This window comes from Ambystoma mexicanum, chromosome 4q (genome assembly GCF_040938575.1).
Source record: "Ambystoma mexicanum isolate Mex_15411 chromosome 4q, UKY_AmexF1_1, whole genome shotgun sequence".
Lineage (NCBI taxonomy): Eukaryota > Metazoa > Chordata > Amphibia > Caudata > Ambystomatidae > Ambystoma > Ambystoma mexicanum.
In genome coordinates, this window is record NC_090928.1 from 461778581 (window position 1) to 461800976 (window position 22396).

Here is a 22396-nt window from a genome sequence, read left to right on the forward strand (position 1 = left end):
CCGGTGACAATACCCCTCAGGCAGCCCATCCGTGACCATACCTCGCAGGCAGCCCACACCACAATGGACCCCCTATCACCTGTGACATACTCTGCAGGCAGCCCAACTGTGACCATACACCGCAGGCAGCCCATACCACAAGGGCCCACCATCACCTGTAACCATCCCCCGCAAGCAGCCCACACCACAATAGACCCCCATCACCGGTGACCAAACCCCACAGGCAGCCCACACCACAAGCGACCCCCCATCACCCGTGACCATACCCGGCAGGCAGCCCACAACACAAGGTACCCCGCCATCACCTGGGACCATAACCCACAAGCATCCCACACCACAAGGGACCCTCATCACCTGTGACCATACCCCGCAGGCAGCCCACACCACAAGGGATCCCCCATCACCCGTGACCATACCGTGCAGGCAGCCACACCACAAGGGACACCCCATCACCTGTGACCATACTCTGCAGGCAGCCCACACCACAAGGGACCCCCCATCACCCGTGACCATACCCCGCAGGCAGCCCACCCGTGACCAAACCCTGCAGGCAACCCACACCACAACAGACTTCCCATCACCCGTGACCATACTCTGCAGGCAGCTCACACCACAAGGGACCCCCCCCATCACCCGTGCCCATACCCCGCAGGCAGCCCACCTGTGACCATTCCTTGCATGCAGTGTAGTCCTAAGGGACCCCCATCACCCGTTACCATACCCCGCAGGCAGGCCATACCACAAGGGACCCCCCCATCACCCATGACCATACCCCGCAGGCAGCCCACTCTTGACCATACCCCGCATGCAGCCCACACCACAAGGGATCCCCCCTCACCCATGACCATACCCTGCAGGCAGCCCACCCATGACCAACCCACACGGCAGCCCACCTTTGACCATACCCCGCAGGCAGCCCACATCACAAGGGACCCTCCATCACCCATGGCCATACCCTGCAGGCAGCCCACCCATAACCAGACCCCGCAGGCAGCCCACACCACAAGAGACCCCCATTACCCATGACCATACCCCGCAGGCTGCCTACCTGCGGCCATATCCCGCAGGCAGCCCACACCACAAGGGTGCCCCATCACCCGTGACCATACCCTGCAGCAAGCCTAAACGACAAGGGAACCCCATCACCCGTGACCATGCCCCGCAGGCAGCATACCCATGACCATACCCCGCAGGTAGCCCACACCACAAGAAACCCACCATCACCGGTGACCATACCCTGCAGGCAGCCTACACCTCAAGGGACCCCCCATCACCCTTAACCATACCCCACAGGCAGCCCGCCCGTGACCATACCCTGCATTCAGCCCACATCACATGGGACCCCCATCACCCTTGACCATACCCCACAGGCAGCCCACACCACAAGCGACCCCCCATCACCCGTGACCATACCCTGCAGGCAGCTCACACCACAAGGTACCCCCATCCCCTGGGACCATAGCCCGCAGGCAGCCCACATCACAAGGGACCCCCCATCACCCGTGACTATACCCCACAGGCAGCCCACACCCCCATCACCTGTGACCAAACCCTGCAGGCAGCCCACCCATGACCATACCCTGCAGGCAGCCCACACCACAAGGTCCCCCATTACCTGTGACTATACCTGGCAGGCAGCCCACACTACAAGCGACCCCCCTTCACCCGTGACCACACCCTGCAGGCAGCCCACCCGTGACCATACCCCGCAGGCAGCCCACACCACAAGAGCCTCCCCACCACCTGTGACCATACCCAGTAGGTAGCCCACACCACAAGGAACCCACCATCACCGGTGACCATACCCTGCAGGCAGCCTACACCTCAAGGGACCCCCCATCACCCTTGACCATACCCCACAGGCAGCCCGCCCGTGACCATACCCTGCATACAGCCCACATCACATGGGACCCCCCATCACCCGTGACCATACCCCACAGGCAGCCCACACCACAAGCGACCCCCCATCACCCGTGACCATACCCTGCAGGCAGCTCACACCACAAGGTACCCCCATCCCCTGGGACCATACCCCGCAGGCAGCCCACACCACAAGGGACCCACCATCACCCGTGACCATACCCCACAAGCAGCCCACACCCCCCATCACCTGTGACCAAACCCTGCAGGCAGCCCACCTGTGACCATACGCTGCAGGCAGCCCACACCACAAGGGTCCCCATCACCCGTGACCATACCCCGCAAGCAGCCCACACCACAACAAGGGACCCCCATCACCTGTGACCATACCCTGCAGGCAGCCCACCCGTGACCATACCCTGCAGGCAGCCCACACCACAAGGGCCCCCATTACCTGTGACTATTCCTGGCAGGCAGCCCACACTACAAGGGACCCCCCTTCACCCGTGACCACACCCTGCAGGCAAGCCACCCGTGACCATACCCAGCAGGCAGCCCACACCACAAGAGCCTCCCCATCACCTGTGACCATACCCTGAAGGCAGCCCACACCACAAGGGACCCCATCACCGGTGACAATACCCCTCAGGCAGCCCATCCGTGACCATACCTCGCAGGCAGCCCACACCACAATGGACCCCCCATCACCTGTGACATACTCTGCAGGCAGCCCAACTGTGACCATACACCGCAGGCAGCCCATACCACAAGGGCCCACCATCACATGTAACCATCCCCCGCAAGCAGCCCACACCACAATAGACCCCCATCACCGGTGACCAAACCCCACAGGCAACCCACACCACAAGCGACCCCCCATCACCCGTGACCATACCCTGCAGGCAGCCCACAACACAAGGTACCCCGCCATCACCTGGGACCATAACCCACAAGCATCCCACACCACAAGGGACCCTCATCACCTGTGACCATACCCCGTAGGCAGCCCACACCACAAGGGATCCCCCAATCACCCGTGACCATACCTTGCAGGCAGCCCACCCATGACCAAACCCTGCAGGCAACCCACACCACAACAGACTTCCCATCACCCGTGACCATACTCTGCAGGCAGCTCACACCACAAGGGACCCCCCCCATCACCCGTGCCCATACCCCGCAGGCAGCCCACTTGTGACCATTCCTTGCATGCAGTGTAGTCCTAAGGGACCCCCCATCACCCGTGACCATACCCCGCAGGCAGGCCATACTACAAGGGACCCCCCCATCACCCATGACCATACCGCGCAGGCAGCCCACTCTTGACCATATCCCGCATGCAGCACACACCACAAGGGATCCCCCCTCACCCATGACCATACCCTGCAGGCAGCCCACCCATGACCAACCCACACGGCAGCCCACCTTTGACCATACCCCGCAGGCAGCCCACATCACAAGGGACCCTCCATCACCCATGGCCATACCCTGCAGGCAGCCCACCCATAACCAGACCCCGCAGGCAGCCCACACCACAAGAGACCCCCATTACCCATGACCATACCCCGCAGGCTGCCTACCTGCGGCCATACCCCGCAGGCAGCCCACACCACAAGGGTGCCCCATCACCCATGACCATACCCTGCAGCAAGCCCACACGACAAGGGAACCCCATCACCCGTGACCATGCCGCGCAGGCAGCATACCCATGACCATACCCCGCAGGTAGCCCACACCACAAGAAACCCACCATCACCGGTGACCATACCCTGCAGGCAGCCTACACTTCAAGGGACCCCCCATCACCCTTAACCATACCCCACAGGCAGCCCGCCCGTGACCATACCCTGTATACAGCCCACATCACATGGGACACCCCATCACCCGTGACCATACCCCACAGGCAGCCCACACCACAAGCGACCCCCCATCACCCGTGACCATACCCTGCAGGCAGCTCACACCACAAGGTACCCCCATCCCCTGGGACCATACCCCGCAGTCAGCCCACATCACAAGGGACCCCCCATCACCCGTGACTATACCCCACAGGCAGCCCACACCCCCCATCACCTGTGACCAAACCCTGCAGGCAGCCCACCTGTGACCATACCCTGCAGGCAGCCCACACCACAAGGGTCCCCATCACCCGTGACCATACCCCGCTAGCAGCCCACACCACAACAAGGGAACCCCATCACCTGTGACCATACCCTGCAGGCAGCCCACCCGTGACCATACCCTGCAGGCAGCCCACACCACAAGGGCCCCCATTACCTGTGACTATACCTGGCAGGCAGCCCACACTACAAGGGACCCCCCTTCACCCGTGACCACACCCTGCAGGCAGCCCACCCGTGACCATACCCCGCAGGCAGCCCACACCACAAGAGCCTCCCCATCACCTGTGACCATACCCAGCAGGTAGCCCAGACAACAAGGAACCCACCATCACTGGTGACCATACCCTGCAGGCAGCCTACACCTCAAGTTACCCCCCATCACCCTTGACCATACCCCACAGGCAGCCTGCAGGCAGCTTACACCTCAAGGGACCCCCCCATCACCCTTAACCATACCCCACAGGAAACCTGCCCGTGACCATACCCTGCATACAGCCCACATCACATGGGACCCCCCATCACCCGTGACCATACCCAGCAGGTAGCCCAGACAACAAGGAACCCACCATCACCGGTGACCATACCCTGCAGGCAGCCTACACCTCAAGTTACCCCCCATCACCCTTGACCATACCCCACAGGCAGCCCGCCCGTGACCATACCCTGCATACAGCCCACATCACATGGGACCCCCCATCACCCGTGACCATACCCCACAGGCAGCCCACACCACAAGCGACCCCCCATCACCCGTGACCATACCCTGCAGGCAGCTCACACCACAAGGTACCCCCATCCCCTGGGACCATACCCCACAGGCAGCCCACACCACAAGGGACCCACCATCACCCGTGACCATACCCCACAGGCAGCCCACACCCCCCATCACCTGTGACCAAACCCTGCAGGCAGCCCACCTGTGACCATACCCTGCAGGAAGCCCACACCACAAGGGTCCCCATCACCCGTGACCATACTCCGCAAGCAGCCCACACCACAACAAGGGACCCCCATCACCTGTGACCAGACCCTGCAGGCAGCCCACCCGTGACCATACCCTGCAGGGAGCCCAAACCACAAGGGCCCCCATTACCTGTGACTATACCTGGCAGGCAGCCCACACTACAAGGGTCCCCCCTTCACCCGTGACCACACCCTGCAGGCAGGCCACCCGTGACCATACCCAGCAGGCAGCCCACACCACAAGAGCCTCCCCATCACCTGTGACCATACCCTGCAGGCAGCCCACACCACAAGGGACCCCATCACCGGTGACAATACCCCTCAGGCAGCCCATCCGTGACCATACCTCGCAGGTAGCCCACACCACAATGGACCCCCCATCACCTGTGACATACTCTGCAGGCAGCCCAACTGTGACCATACACTGCAGGCAGCCCATACCACGAGGGCCCACCATCACCTGTAACCATCCCCCGCAAGCAGCCCACACCACAATAGACCCCCATCACCAGTGACCAAACCCCACAGGCAGCCCACACCACAAGCGACCCCCCATCACCCGTGACCATACCCTGCAGGCAGCCCACAACACAAGGTACCCCGCCATCACCTGGGACCATAACCCACAAGCATCCCACACCACAAGGGACCCTCATCACCTGTGACCATACCCCGCAGGCATCCCACACCACAAGGGATCCCCCCATCACCCGTGACCAAACCCTGCCATACGCTGCAGGCAGCCCACACCACAAGGGACCCCATCACCTGTGACCATACCCTGCAGGCAGCCCATCCGTGACCATACCCTGCAGGTATCCCACAACACAAGGGCCCCCCATCACCCATGACCATACCTTGCAGGCAGCCACATCACAAGGGACACCCCATCACCTGTGACCATACTCTGCAGGCAGCCCACACCACAAGGGACCCCCCATCACCCGTGACCATACCCCGCAGGCAGCCCACCCGTGACCAAACCCTGCAGGCAACCCACACCACAACAGACTTCCCATCACCCGTGACCATACTCTGCAGGCAGCTCACACCACAAGGGACCCCCCCATCACCCGTGCCCATACCCCGCAGGCAGCCCACCTGTGACCATTCCTTGCATGCAGTGTAGTCCTTAGGGACCCCCATCACCCGTGACCATACCCCGCAGGCAGGCCATACCACAAGGGACCCCCCCATCACACATGACCATACCCCGCAGGCAGCCCACTCTTGACCATACCCCGCATGCAGCCCACACCACAAGGGATCCCCCCTCCCCCATGACCATACCCTGCAGGCAGCCCACCCATGACCAACCCACACGGCAGCCCACCTTTGACCATACCCCGCAGGCAGCCCACATCACAAGGGACCCTCCATCACCCATGGCCATACCCTGCAGGCAGCCCACCCATAACCAGACCCCGCAGGCAGCCCACACCACAAGAGACCCCCATTACCCATGACCATACCCCGCAGGCTGCCTACCTGCGGCCATACCCCGCAGGCAGCACACACCACAAGGGTGCCCCATCACCCGTGACCATACCCTGCAGCAAGCCCACACGACAAGGGAACCCCATCACCCGTGACCATGCCCCGCAGCAGCATACCCATGACCATACCCCGCAGGTAGCCCACACCACAAGAAACCCACCATCACCGGTGACCATACCCTGCAGGCAGCTTACACCTCAAGGGACCCCCCCATCACCCTTAACCATACCCCACAGGCAACCCGCCCGTGACCATACCCTGCATACAGCCCACATCACATGGGACCCCCCATCACCCGTGACCATACCCAGCAGGTAGCCCACCCATAACCATACCCCACAGGAAGCCCAAACCACAAGGGACCACCCATCACCCGTGACCATACCCGACAGGCGGCCCACACCACAAGGGACCCCCAATCTCCCATGACCATACCTCGGAGGCAGCCCACCCGTGACCATACCCGCAGGCAGCCCACACCACAAGGGACCCCCCACCCCGTGACCAAACCCCACAGGCAGCCCACCCGTGACCATACCCCGCAGGCAGCCCACACCACAAGGGCCCCCATCACCCGTGACCATACCTCGCAGGCAACCCACACCACAAGGGTCCCCCCATCACCCGTGACCATACCCCGCAGGCAGCCCACCCATGACCATACCCTGCAGGCAGCCTACACCACAAGGGACCCCCCACCCCGTGACCAAACCCCACAGGCAGCCCACCCGTGACCATACCCCGCAGGCAGCCCACACCACAAGGGACCCCCATCACCCGTGACCATACCTCGCAGGCAACCCACACCACAAGGGTCCCCCCATCACCCGTGACCATACCCCGCAGGCAGCCCACCCCACAAGGGACCCCCCATCACCCGTGACCATAGCCCCTAGACAGCCCACCCATGACCATACAATGCAGGCAGCCCACACCACAAGGGCCCACCTCACCCGTAACCATCCTCAGCAGGCAGCCCACACCACAAGGGACCCACCCTTCACCCGTAACTATACCCCGCAGGCTGCCTACCCGTGACCATACCTCGCAGGCAACCCACACCACAAGGGTCCCCCATCACCCGTGACCATACCCTGCAGCAAGCCGACACTACAAGGGACCCCCCATCACCTGTGACCATGCCCCGCAGGCAGCCCACCCGTGACCATACCCTGCAGGCACCCCACACCACAAGGGACCCCACAATCACCCATGACCATTCCCCGCAGGCAGCCCACCCATGACCATACCCTGCAGGCAGCCTACACCACAAGGGACTCCCCACCCCCATGACCAAACCCCACAGGCAACCCACCCATGACCATACCCCGCAGGCAGCCCACACCACAAGGGCCCCCCATCACCTGTGACCATACCTCGCAGGCAGCCCACACCACAATGGACCCCCCCATCACCTGTGACATACTCTGCAGGCAGCCCAACTGTGACCATACACCGCAGGCAGCCCACACAAGGGCCCCCCATCACCCGTGACCATACCTCGCAGGCAGCCCACACCACAATGGACCCCCCATCACCTGTGACATACTCTGCAGGCAGCCCAACTGTGACCATACCCTGAAGGCAGACCAAACCACAAGGGATCCCCCATCACCCTTGACCATACCCCACAGGCAGGCCACACCACAAGGGACTCCCGGCAGGCATGACCATACCCCCTCATGCAGCCCATCTGTGACCACACCCAGCAGGCAGCTGACTCCAAAAGGGCCCCATCACCCGTGACCATACCCACAGGCAGCCCACACCACAAGGGACCCCCATAACCCGTGACCATACCCCGCAGGCAGCCCTCAACACAAGGGCCCCCATCACCCATGTCCATACCACAAAGGCAGCCCACACCATAAGGGACCCCCCATCACCCGTGACCATACTCCACAGGCAGCCCACCGTGACCATACCCTGCAGGCAGCCCACCCCACATGGGATGCCCCATCACCTGTGACCATAACCCGCAGGCAGTCCACATCGCAAGGGACCCCCCATCACCCGTGACCATACCCCGCAGGCAGCCCACCCGTGACCAAACCCTGCAGGCAAACCACACCACAACATACTTCCCATCACCCGTGACCATACTCTGCAGGCAGCTCACACCACAAGGGACCCCCCCATCACAGGTGCCCATACCCCGCAGGCAGCCCACCTGTGACCATTCTTTGCATGCAGTGTAGTCCTAAGGGACCCCCATCACCCGTGACCATACCCCGCAGGCAGGCCATACCACAAGGGACCCCCATCACCCATGACCATACTCCGCAGGCAGCCCACTCTTGACCATACCCCACATGCAGCCCACACCACAAGGGATCCCCCCTCACCCATGACCATACCCTGCAGGCAGCCCACCCATGACCAACCCACAGGGCAGCCCACCTTTGACCATACCCCGCAGGCAGCCCACATCACAAGGGACCCTCCATCACCCATGGCCATAAACTGCAGGCAGCCCAGCCATAACCAGACCCCGCAGGCAGCCCACACCAGAAGAGACCCCCATCACCCATGACCATACCCCGCAGGCTGCCTACCTGCGGCCATACCCCGCAGGCAGCCCACACCACAAGGGTGCCCCATCACCCGTGACCATACCCTGCAGCAAGCCCACACGACAAGGGACCCCCATCACCCGTGACCATGCCCCGCAGGCAGCATACCATTGACAATACCCCGCAGGTAGCCCACACCACAAGGAACCCACCATCACCGGTGACCATACCCTGCAGGCAGCCTACACCTCAAGGGACCCCCCATCACCCTTGACCATACCCCACAGGCAGCCCGCCCGTGACCATACCCTGCATACAGCCCACATCACATGGGACCCCCCTTCACCCGTGACCATACCCCACAGGCAGCCCACACCACAAGCGACCCCCCATCACCCGTGACCATACCCTGCAGGCAGCTCACACCACAAGGTACCCCCATCCCCTGGGACCATACCCCGCAGGCAGCCCACACCACACGGGACCCCCATCACCCGTGACCATACCCCACAGGCAGCCCACACCCCCCATCACCTGTGCCCAAACCGTGCAGGCAGCCCACCTGTGACCATACCCTGGAGGCAGCCCACACCACAAGGGTCCCCATCACCCGTGGCCATACCCCGAAAGCAGCCCACACCACAACAAGGGACCCCCATCACCTGTCACCATACCCTGCAGGCAGCCCATCCGTGACCTTACCCTGCAGGCAGCCCACACCACAAGGGCCCCCATTACCTGTGACTATACCTGGCAGGCAGCCCACACTACAAGGGACCCCCCTTCACCCGTGACCACACCCTGCAGGCAGCCCACCGTGACCATACCCTGCAGGCAGCCCACACCACAAGGGCCCCCATTACCTGTGACTATACCTGGCAGGCAGCCAACACTACAAGGGACCCCCCTTCACCCGTGACCACACCCTGCAGGCAGCCCACCCGTGACCATACCCCGCAGGCAGCCCACACCACAAGAGCCTCCCCATCACCTGTGACCATACCCTGCAGGCAGCCCACACCACAACAGACCCCATCACCGGTGACAATACCCCTCAGGCAGCCCATCCGTGACCATACCCCGCATGCAGCCTACACGACAAGGGACCACCCATCACCCGTGACCATGCCCCGCAGGCAGCCCACCCGTGACCATACCCCGCAGGCAGCCCACCCATGACCATAAGTCGCAGGCAGCCCACACCACAAGGTCACCCATCACCCATGACCATACCCCGCAGGCAGCCCACACCACAAGGGACCCCCCATCACCCGTGACCATTCCCGGCAGGCACCCCACCCATGACCATACCCTGCAGGCAGCCTACACCACAAGGGACCCCCCACCCCGTGACCAAACCCCACAGGCAGCCCACCCGTGACCATACCCGCAGGCAGCCCACACCACAAGGGCCCCCCATCACCCGTGACCATACCTCGCAGGCAGCCCACACCACAATGGACCCCCATCACCTGTGACATACTCTGCAGGCGGCCCATCTGTGACCATACCCCGCAGGCAACCCACACCACAAGGGTCCCCCCATCACCCGTGAACATACCCCGCAGGCAGCCCACCCCATCACCCGTGACAATAGCCCATAGGCAGCCCACCCGTGACCATACAATGCAGGCAGCCCACACCACAAGGGCCCACCATCACCCGTAACCATCCCCCGCAGGCAGCCCACACCACAAGGGACCCACCCTTCACCCGTAACTATACCCCACAGGCTGCCTACCCGTGACCATACCTCACAGGCAGCCCACACCACAAGGGTCCCCCATCACCTGTGACCATACCCTGCAGCAAGCCCACACTACAAGGGACCCCCCCATCACCTGTGACCATGTCCCGCAGGCAGCCCACCCGTGACCATACCCTGCAGGCACCCCACACCACAAGTGACCCCCCAATCACGCATGACCATACCCCGGAGGCAGCCCACCCATGACCATACCTTCAGGCAGCCCACCCCAAAGTGACCCCCATTACCCGTGACCATTCCCCGCAGGCAGCCCACCCATGACCATACCCTGCAGGCAGCCTACACCACAAGGGACTCCCCACCCCCATGACCAAACCCCGCAGGCAACCCACCCATGACCATACCCTTCAGGCAGCCCACACCACAAGGGCCCCCCATCACCCGTGACCATACCTCGCAGGCAGCCCACACCACAATGGACCCCCCATCACCTGTGACATACTCTGCAGGCAGCCCAACTGTGACCATACACCGCAGGCAGCCCACACCACAAGGGCCCACCATCACCCGTAACCATCCCCCGCAAGCAGCCCACACCACAATAGACCCCCATCACCGGTGACCAAACCCCACAGGCAGCCCACACCACAAGCGACCCCCCATCACCCGTGACCATACCCTGTAGGCAGCCCACAACACAAGGTACCCCACCATCACCTGGGACCATAACCCGCAAGCATCCCACACCACAAGGGACCCTCATCACCTGTGACCATACCCCGCAGGCAGCCCACACCACAAGGGATCCCCCCATCACCCATGACCAAACCCTGCAGGCAGCCCACCTGTGACCATACCTTGCAGGCAGCCACACCACAAGGGACACCCCATCACATGTGACCATACTCTGCAGGCAGCCCACACCACAAGGGACCCCCATCACCAGTGACCATACCCTGCAGGCAGCCCACCCGTGACCAAACCCTGCAGGCAACCCACACCACAACAGACTTCCCATCACCCGTGACCATACTCTGCAGGCAGCTCACACCACAAGGGACCCCCCATCACCCGTGCCCATACCCCGCAGGCAGGCCATACCACAAGGGACCCCCCCATCACCCATGACCATACCCCGCAGGCAGCCCACTCTTGACCATACCCCGCATGCAGCCCACACCACAAGGGATCCCCCCTCACCCATGACCATACCCTGCAGGCAGCCCACCCATGACCAACCCACACGGCAGCCCACCTTTGACCATACCCCGCAGGCAGCCCACATCACAAGTGACCCTCCATCACCCATGGCCATAAACTGCAGGCAGCCCACCCATAACCAGACCCCGCAGGCAGCCCACACCATAAGAGACCCCCATCACCCATGACCATACCCCGCAGGCTGCATACCTGTGGCCATACCCCGCAGGCAGCCCACACCACAAGGGTGCCCCATCACCCGTGACCATACCCTGCAGCAAGCCCACACGACAAGGGACCCCCATCACCCGTGACCATGCCCCGCAGGCAGCATACCCATGACCATACCCCGCAGGTAGCCCACACCACAAGGAACCCACCATCACCGGTGACCATACCCTGCAGGCAGCCTACACCTCAAGGGACCCCCCATCACCCTTGACCATACCCCACAGGCAGCCCGCCCGTGACCATACCCTGCATACTGCCCACATCACATGGGACCCCCCATCACCCGTGACCATACCCCACAGGCAGCCCACACCACAAGCGACCCCCCATCACCCGTGACCATACCCTGCAGGCAGCTCACACCACAAGGTACCCCCATCCTCTGGGACCATACCCCGCAGGCAGCCCACACCACAAGGGACCCACCATCACCCGTGACCATACCCCACAGGCAGCCCACACCCCCCATCACCTGTGACCAAACCCTGCAGGCAGCCCACCTGTGACCATACCCTGCAGGCAGCCCACACCACAAGGGTCCCCATCACCCGTGACCATACCCCGCAAGCAGCCCACACCACAACAATGGACCCCCATCACCTGTGACCATACCCTGCAGGCAGCCCACTTGTGACCATACCCTGCAGGCAGCCCACACCACAAGAGCCCCCATTACCTGTGACTATTCCTGGCAGGCAGCCCACACCACAAGGGTGCCCCATCACCCGTGACCATACCCTGCAGCAAGCCCACACGACAAGGGAACCCCATCACCCGTGACCATGCCCCGCAGGCAGCATACCCATGACCATACCCCGCAGGTAGCCCACACCACAAGAAACCCACCATCACCGGTGACCATACCCTGCAGGCAGCCTACACCTCAAGGGACCCCCCATCACCCTTAACCATACCCCACAGGCAGCCCGCCCGTGACCATACCCTGCATACAGCCCACATCACATGGGACCCCCCATCACCCGTGACCATACCCCACAGGCAACCCACACCACAACAGACTTCCCATCACCCGTGACCATACTCTGCAGGCAGCTCACACCACAAGGGACCCCCCCATCACCCGTGCCCATACCCCACAGGCAGCCCACCTGTGACCATTCCTTGCATGCAGTGTAGTCCTTAGGGACCCCCATCACCCGTGACCATACCCCGCAGGCAGGCCATACCACAAGGGACCCCCCCATCACACATGACCATACCCCGCAGGCAGCCCACTCTTGACCATACCCCGCATGCAGCCCACACCACAAGGGATCCCCCCTCACCCATGACCATACCCTGCAGGCAGCCCACCCATGACCAACCCACACGGCAGCCCACCTTTGACCATACCCCGCAGGCAGCCCACATCACAAGGGACCCTCCATCACCCATGGCCATACCCTGCAGGCAGCCCACCCATAACCAGACCCCGCAGGCAGCCCACACCACAAGAGACCCCCATTACCCATGACCATACCCCGCAGGCTGCCTACCTGCGGCCATACCCCGCAGGCAGCACACACCACAAGGGTGCCCCATCACCCGTGACCATACCCTGCAGCAAGCCCACACGACAAGGGAACCCCATCACCCTTGACCATGCCCCGCAGCAGCATACCCATGACCATACCCCGCAGGTAGCCCACACCACAAGAAACCCACCATCACCGGTGACCATACCCTGCAGGCAGCTTACACCTCAAGGGACCCCCCCATCACCCTTAACCATACCCCACAGGCAACCCGCCCGTGACCATACCCTGCATACAGCCCACATCACATGGGACCCCCCATCACCCGTGACCATACCCCACAGGCAGCCCACCCATAACAATACCCCACAGGAAGCCCAAACCACAAGGGACCACCCATCACCCGTGACCATACCCGACAGGCGGCCCACACCACAAGGGACCCCCAATCTCCCATGACCATACCTCGGAGGCAGCCCACCCGTGACCATACCCGCAGGCAGCCCACACCACAAGGGACCCCCCACCCCGTGACCAAACCCCAGAGGCAGCCCACCCGTGACCATACCCCGCAGGCAGCACACACCACAAGGGCCCCCATCACCCGTGACCATACCTCGCAGGCAACCCACACCACAAGGGTCCCCCCATCACCCGTGACCATACCCCGCAGGCAGCCCACCCATGACCATACCCTGCAGGCAGCCCACACCACAAGAAACCCACCATCACCGGTGACCATACCCTGCAGGCAGCCTACACCTCAAGGGACCCCCCATCACCCTTAACCATACCCCACAGGCAGCCCGCCCGTGATCATACCCTGCATACAGCCCACATCACATGGGACCCCCCATCACCCGTGACCATACCCCACAGGCAACCCACACCACAACAGACTTCCCATCACCCGTGACCATACTCTGCAGGCAGCTCACACCACAAGGGACCCCCCCATCACCCGTGCCCATACCCCGCAGGCAGCCCACCTGTGACCATTCCTTGCATGCAGTGTAGTCCTTAGGGACCCCCATCACCCGTGACCATACCCCGCAGGCAGGCCATACCACAAGGGACCCCCCCATCACACATGACCATACCCCGCAGGCAGCCCACTCTTGACCATACCCTGCATGCAGCCCACACCACAAGGGATCCCCCCTCACCCATGACCATACCCTGCAGGCAGCCCACCCATGACCAACCCACACGGCAGCCCACCTTTGACCATACCCCGCAGGCAGCCCACATCACAAGGGACCCTCCATCACCCATGGCCATACCCTGCAGGCAGCCCACCCATAACCAGACCCCGCAGGCAGCCCACACCACAAGAGACCCCCATTACCCATGACCATACCCCGCAGGCTGCCTACCTGCGGCCATACCCCGCAGGCAGCACACACCACAAGGGTGCCCCATCACCCGTGACCATACCCTGCAGCAAGCCCACACGACAAGGGAACCCCATCACCCGTGACCATGCCCCGCAGCAGCATACCCATGACCATACCCCGCAGGTAGCCCACACCACAAGAAACCCACCATCACCGGTGACCATAGCCTGCAGGCAGCCTACACCTCAAGGGACCCCCCCATCACCCTTAACCATACCCCACAGGCAACCCGCCCGTGACCATACCCTGCATACAGCCCACATCACATGGGACCCCCCATCACCCGTGACCATACCCCACAGGCAGCCCACCCATAACAATACCCCACAGGAAGCCCAAACCACAAGGGACCACCCATCACCCGTGACCATACCCGACAGGCGGCCCACACCACAAGGGACCCCCAATCTCCCATGACCATACCTCGGAGGCAGCCCACCCGTGACCATACCCGCAGGCAGCCCACACCACAAGGGACCCCCCACCCCGTGACCATACCCCACAGGCAGCCCACACCACAAGGGCCCCCATCACCCGTGACCATACCTCGCAGGCAACCCACACCACAAGGGTCCCCCCATCACCCGTGACCATACCCCGCAGGCAGCCCACCCATGACCATACCCTGCAGGCAGCCTACACCACAAGGGACCCCCCACCCCGTGACCAAACCCCACAGGCAGCCCACCCGTGACCATACCCCGCAGGCAGCCCACACCACAAGGGACCCCCATCACCCGTGACCATACCTCGCAGGCAACCCACACCACAAGGGTCCCCCCATCACCCGTGACCATACCCCGCAGGCAGCCCATACCACAAGGGACCCCCCATCACCCGTGACCATAGCCCCTAGACAGCCCACCCATGACCATACAATGCAGGCAGCCCACACCACAAGGGCCCACCTCACCCGTAACCATCCTCCGCAGGCAGCCCACACCACAAGGGACCCACCCTTCACCCGTAACTATACCCCGCAGGCTGCCTACCCGTGACCATACCTCGCAGGCAACCCACACCACAAGGGTCCCCCATCACCCGTGACCATACCCTGCAGCAAGCCGACACTACAAGGGACCCCCCATCACCTGTGACCATGCCCCGCAGGCAGCCCACCCGTGACCATACCCTGCAGGCACCCCACACCACAAGGGACCCCACAATCACCCATGACCATTCCCCGCAGGCAACCCACCCATGGCCATACCCTGCAGGCAGCCTACACCACAAGGGACTCCCCACCCCCATGACCAAACCCCGCAGGCAACCCACCCATGACCATACCCCGCAGACAGCCCACACCACAAGGGCCCCCCATCACCCGTGACCATACCTCGCAGGCAGCCCACACCACAATGGACCCCCCCATCACCTGTGACATACTCTGCAGGCAGCCCAACTGTGACCATACACCGCAGGCAGCCCACACAAGGGCCCCCCATCACCCGTGACCATACCTCGCAGGCAGCCCACACCACAATGGACCCCCCATCACCTGTGACATACTCTGCAGGCAGCCCAACTGTGACCATACCCTGAAGGCAGACCACACCACAAGGGATCCCCCATCACCCTTGACCATACCCCACAGGCAGGCCACACCACAAGGGACTCCCGGCAGGCATGACCATACCCCCTCATGCAGCCCATCTGTGACCACACCCAGCAGGCAGCTGACTCCAAAAGGGCCCCATCACCCGTGACCATACCCACAGGCAGCCCACACCACAAGGGACCCCCATAACCCGTGACCATACCCCGCAGGCAGCCCTCAACACAAGGGCCCCCATCACCCATGTCCATACCACAAAGGCAGCCCACACCATAAGGGACCCCCCATCACCCGTGACCATACTCCACAGGCAGCCCACCGTGACCATACCCTGCAGGCAGCCCACCCCACATGGGATGCCCCATCACCTGTGACCATAACCCGCAGGCAGTCCACATCGCAAGGGACCCCCCATCACCCGTGACCATACCCCGCAGGCAGCCCACCCGTGACCAAACCCTGCAGGCAAACCACACCACAACATACTTCCCATCACCCGTGACCATACTCTGCAGGCAGCTCACACCACAAGGGACCCCCCCATCACAGGTGCCCATACCCCGCAGGCAGCCCACCTGTGACCATTCTTTGCATGCAGTGTAGTCCTAAGGGACCCCCATCACCCGTGACCATACCCCGCAGGCAGGCCATACCACAAGGGACCCCCATCACCCATGACCATACTCCGCAGGCAGCCCACTCTTGACCATACCCCACATGCAGCCCACACCACAAGGGATCCCCCCTCACCCATGACCATACCCTGCAGGCAGCCCACCCATGACCAACCCACACGGCAGCCCACCTTTGACCATACCCCGCAGGCAGCCCACATCACAAGGGACCCTCCATCACCCATGGCCATAAACTGCAGGCAGCCCAGCCATAACCAGACCCCGCAGGCAGCCCACACCAGAAGAGACCCCCATCACCCATGACCATACCCCGCAGGCTGCCTACCTGCGGCCATACCACGCAGGCAGCCCACACCACAAGGGTGCCCCATCACCCGTGACCATACCCTGCAGCAAGCCCACACGACAAGGGACCCCCATCACCCGTGACCATGCCCCGCAGGCCGCATACCATTGACAATACCCCGCAGGTAGCCCACACCACAAGGAACCCACCATCACCGGTGAACATACCCTGCAGGCAGCCTACACCTCAAGGGACCCCCCATCACCCTTGACCATACCCCACAGGCAGCCCGCCCGTGACCATACCCTGCATACAGCCCACATCACATGGGACCCCCCATCACCCGTGACCATACCCCACAGGCAGCCCACACCACAAGCGACCCCCCATCACCCGTGACCATACCCTGCAGGCAGCTCACACTACAAGGTACCCCCATCCCCTGGGACCATACCCCGCAGGCAGCCCACACCACACGGGACCCCCATCACCCGTGACCATACCCCACAGGCAGCCCACACCCCCCATCACCTGTGCCCAAACCGTGCAGGCAGCCCACCTGTGACCATACCCTGGAGGCAGCCCACACCACAAGGGTCCCCATCACCCGTGGCCATACCCCGAAAGCAGCCCACACCACAACAAGGGACCCCCATCACCTGTCACCATACCCTGCAGGCAGCCCATCCGTGACCTTACCCTGCAGGCAGCCCACACCACAAGGGCCCCCATTACCTGTGACTATACCTGGCAGGCAGCCCACACTACAAGGGACCCCCCTTCACCCGTGACCACACCCTGCAGGCAGCCCACCGGGACCATACCCTGCAGGCAGCCCACACCACAAGGGCCCCCATTACCTGTGACTATACCTGGCAGGCAGCCCACACTACAAGGGACCCCCCTTCACCCGTGACCACACCCTGCAGGCAGCCCACCCGTGACCATACCCCGCAGGCAGCCCACACCACAAGAGCCTCCCCATCACCTGTGACCATACCCTGCAGGCAGCCCACACCACAACAGACCCCATCACCGGTGACAATACCCCTCAGGCAGCCCATCCGTGACCATACCACGCATGCAGCCTACACGACAAGGGACCACCCATCACCCGTGACCATGCCCCGCAGGCAGCCCACCCGTGACCATACCCCGCAGGCAGCCCACCCATGACCATAAGCCGCAGGCAGCCCACACCACAAGGTCACCCATCACCCATGACCATACCCCGCAGGCAGCCCACACCACAAGGGACCCCCCATCACCCGTGACCATTCCCTGCAGGCACCCCACCCATGACCATACCCTGCAGGCAGCCTACACCACAAGGGACCACCCACCCCGTGACCAAACCCCACAGGCAGCACACCCGTGACCATACCCGCAGGCAGCCCACACCACAAGGGCCCCCCATCACCCGTGACCATACCTCGCAGGCAGCCCACACCACAATGGACCCCCCATCACCTGTGACATACTCTGCAGGCGGCCCATCTGTGACCATACCCCGCAGGCAACCCACACCACAAGGGTCCCCCATTACCTGTGACTATACCTGGCAGGCAGCCCACACTACAAGGGACCCCCCTTCACCCGTGACCACACCCTGCAGGCAGCCCACCGTGACCATACCCTGCAGGCAGCCCACACCACAAGGGCCCCCATTACCTGTGACTATACCTGGCAGGCAGCCCACACTACAAGGGACCCCCCTTCACCCGTGACCACACCCTGCAGGCAGCCCACCCGTGACCATACCCCGCAGGCAGCCCACACCACAAGAGCCTCCCCATCACCTGTGACCATACCCTGCAGGCAGCCCACACCACAACAGACCCCATCACCGGTGACAATACCCCTCAGGCAGCCCATCCGTGACCATACCCCGCATGCAGCCTACACGACAAGGGACCACCCATCACCCGTGACCATGCCCCGCAGGCAGCCCACCCGTGACCATACCCCGCAGGCATCCCACCCATGACCATAAGCCGCAGGCAGCCCACACCACAAGGTCACCCATCACCCATGACCATACCCCGCAGGCAGCCCACAACCCAAGAGACCCCCCATCACCCGTGACCATTCCCGGCAGGCACCCCACCCATGACCATACCCTGCAGGCAGCCTACACCACAAGGGACCCCCCACCCCGTGACCAAACCCCACAGGCAGCACACCCGTGACCATACCCGCAGGCAGCCCACACCACAAGGGCCCCCCATCACCCGTGACCATACCTCGCAGGCAGCCCACACCACAATGGACCCCCCATCACCTGTGACATACTCTGCAGGCGGCCCATCTGTGACCATACCCCGCAGGCAACCCACACCACAAGGGTCCCCCCATCACCCGTGACCATACCCCGTAGGCAGCCCACCCCATCACCCGTGACCATAGCCCCTAGGCAGCCCACCCGTGACCATACAATGCAGGCAGCCCACACCACAAGGGCCCACCATCACCCGTAACCATCCCCCGCAGGCAGCCCACACCACAAGGGACCCACCCTTCACCCGTAACTATACCCCACAGGCTGCCTACCCGTGACCATACCTCACAGGCAGCCCACACCACAAGGGTCCCCCATCACCTGTGACCATACCCTGCAGCAAGCCCACACTACAAGGGACCCCCCCATCACCTGTGACCATGTCCCGCAGGCAGCCCACCCGTGACCATACCCTGCAGGCACCCCACACCACAAGTGACCCCCCAATCACGCATGACCATACCCCGGAGGCAGCCCACCCATGACCATACCTTCAGGCAGCCCACCCCAAAGTGACCCCCATTACCCGTGACCATTCCCCGCAGGCAGCCCACCCATGACCATACCCTGCAGGCAGCCTACACCACAAGGGACTCCCCACCCCCATGACCAAACCCCGCAGGCAACCCACCCATGACCATACCCTTCAGGCAGCCCACACCACAAGGGCCCCCCATCACCCGTGACTATACCTCGCAGGCAGCCCACACCACAATGGACCCCCCATCACCTGTGACATACTCTGCAGGCAGCCCAACTGTGACCATACACCGCAGGCAGCCCACACCACAAGGGGCCACCATCACCCGTAACCATCCCCCGCAAGCAGCCCACACCACAATAGACCCCCATCACCGGTGACCAAACCCCACAGGCAGCCCACACCACAAGCGACCCCCCATCACCCGTGACCATACCCTGTAGGCAGCCCACAACACAAGGTACCCCACCATCACCTGGGACCATAACCCGCAAGCATCCCACACCACAAGGGACCCTCATCACCTGTGACCATACCCCGCAGGCAGCCCACACCACAAGGGATCCCCCCATCACCCATGACCAAACCCTGCAGGCAGCCCACCTGTGACCATTCCCTGCAGGCAGCCCACACCACAAGGGACCCCATCACCTGTGACCATACCCTGCAGGCATCCCACCAGTGACCATACCCTGCAGTCAGGCCACACCACAAGGGATCCCATCACCCGTGACCATACCCTGCAGGCAGCTCACCCGTGACCATACCTTGCATGCAGCTTACCCGTGACCATACCCCACAGGCAGCCCACACCACAAGGGACCCCATCACCCGTTACCATGCCCCGCAGGCAGCCCACCCGTGACCATACCCCGCAGGTAGCCCACAACACAAGGGCCCCCCATCACCCGTGACCATACCTTGCAGGCAGCCACACCACAAGGGACACCCCATCACCTGTGACCATACTCTGCAGGCAGCCCACACCACAAGGGACCCCCCATCACCATTGACCATACCCTGCAGGCAGCCCACCCGTGACCAAACCCTGCAGGCAACCCACACCACAACAGACTTCCCATCACCCGTGACCATACTCTGCAGGCAGCTCACACCACAAGGGACCCCCCCATCACCCGTGCCCATACCCCGCAGGCAGGCCATACCACAAGGGACCCCCCCATCACCCATGACCATACCCCACAGGCAGCCCACTCTTGACCATACCCCGCATGCAGCCCACACCACAAGGGATCCCCCATCACCCATGACCATACCCTGCAGGCAGCCCACCCATGACCAACCCTCACGGCAGCCCACCTTTGACCATAGCCCGCAGGCAGCCCACATCACAAGGGACCCTCCATCACCCATGGCCATAAACTGCAGGCAGCCCACCCATAACCAGACCCCGCAGGCAGCCCACACCATAAGAGACCCCCATCACCCATGACCATACCCCGCAGGCTGCATACCTGTGGCCATACCCCGCAGGCAGCCCACACCACAAGGGTGCCCCATCACCCATGACCATACCCTGCAGCAAGCCCACACGACAAGGGACCCCCATCACCCGTGACCATGCCCCGCAGGCAGCATACCCATGACCATACCCCGCAGTTAGCCCACACCACAAGGAACCCACCATCACCGGTGACCATACCCTGCAGGCAGCCTACACCTCAAGGGACCCCCCATCACCCTTGACCATACCCCACAGGCAGCCCGCCCGTGACCATACCCTGCATACTGCCCACATCACATGGGACCCCCCATCACCCGTGACCATACCCCACAGGCAGCCCACACCACAAGCGACCCCCCATCACCCGTGACCATACCCTGCAGGCAGCTCACACCACAAGGTACCCCCATCCCCTGGGACCATACCCCTCAGGCAGCCCACACCACAAGGGACCCACCATCACCCGTGACCATACCCCACAGGCAGCCCACACCCCCCATCACCTGTGACCAAACCCTGCAGGCAGCCCACCTGTGACCATACCCTGCAGGCAGCCCACACCACAAGGGTCCCCATCACCCGTGACCATACCCCGCAAGCAGCCCACACCACAACAATGGACCCCCATCACCTGTGACCATACCCTGCAGGCAGCCCACCTGTGACCATACCCTGCAGGCAGCCCACACCACAAGAGCCCCCATTACCTGTGACTATTCCTGGCAGGCA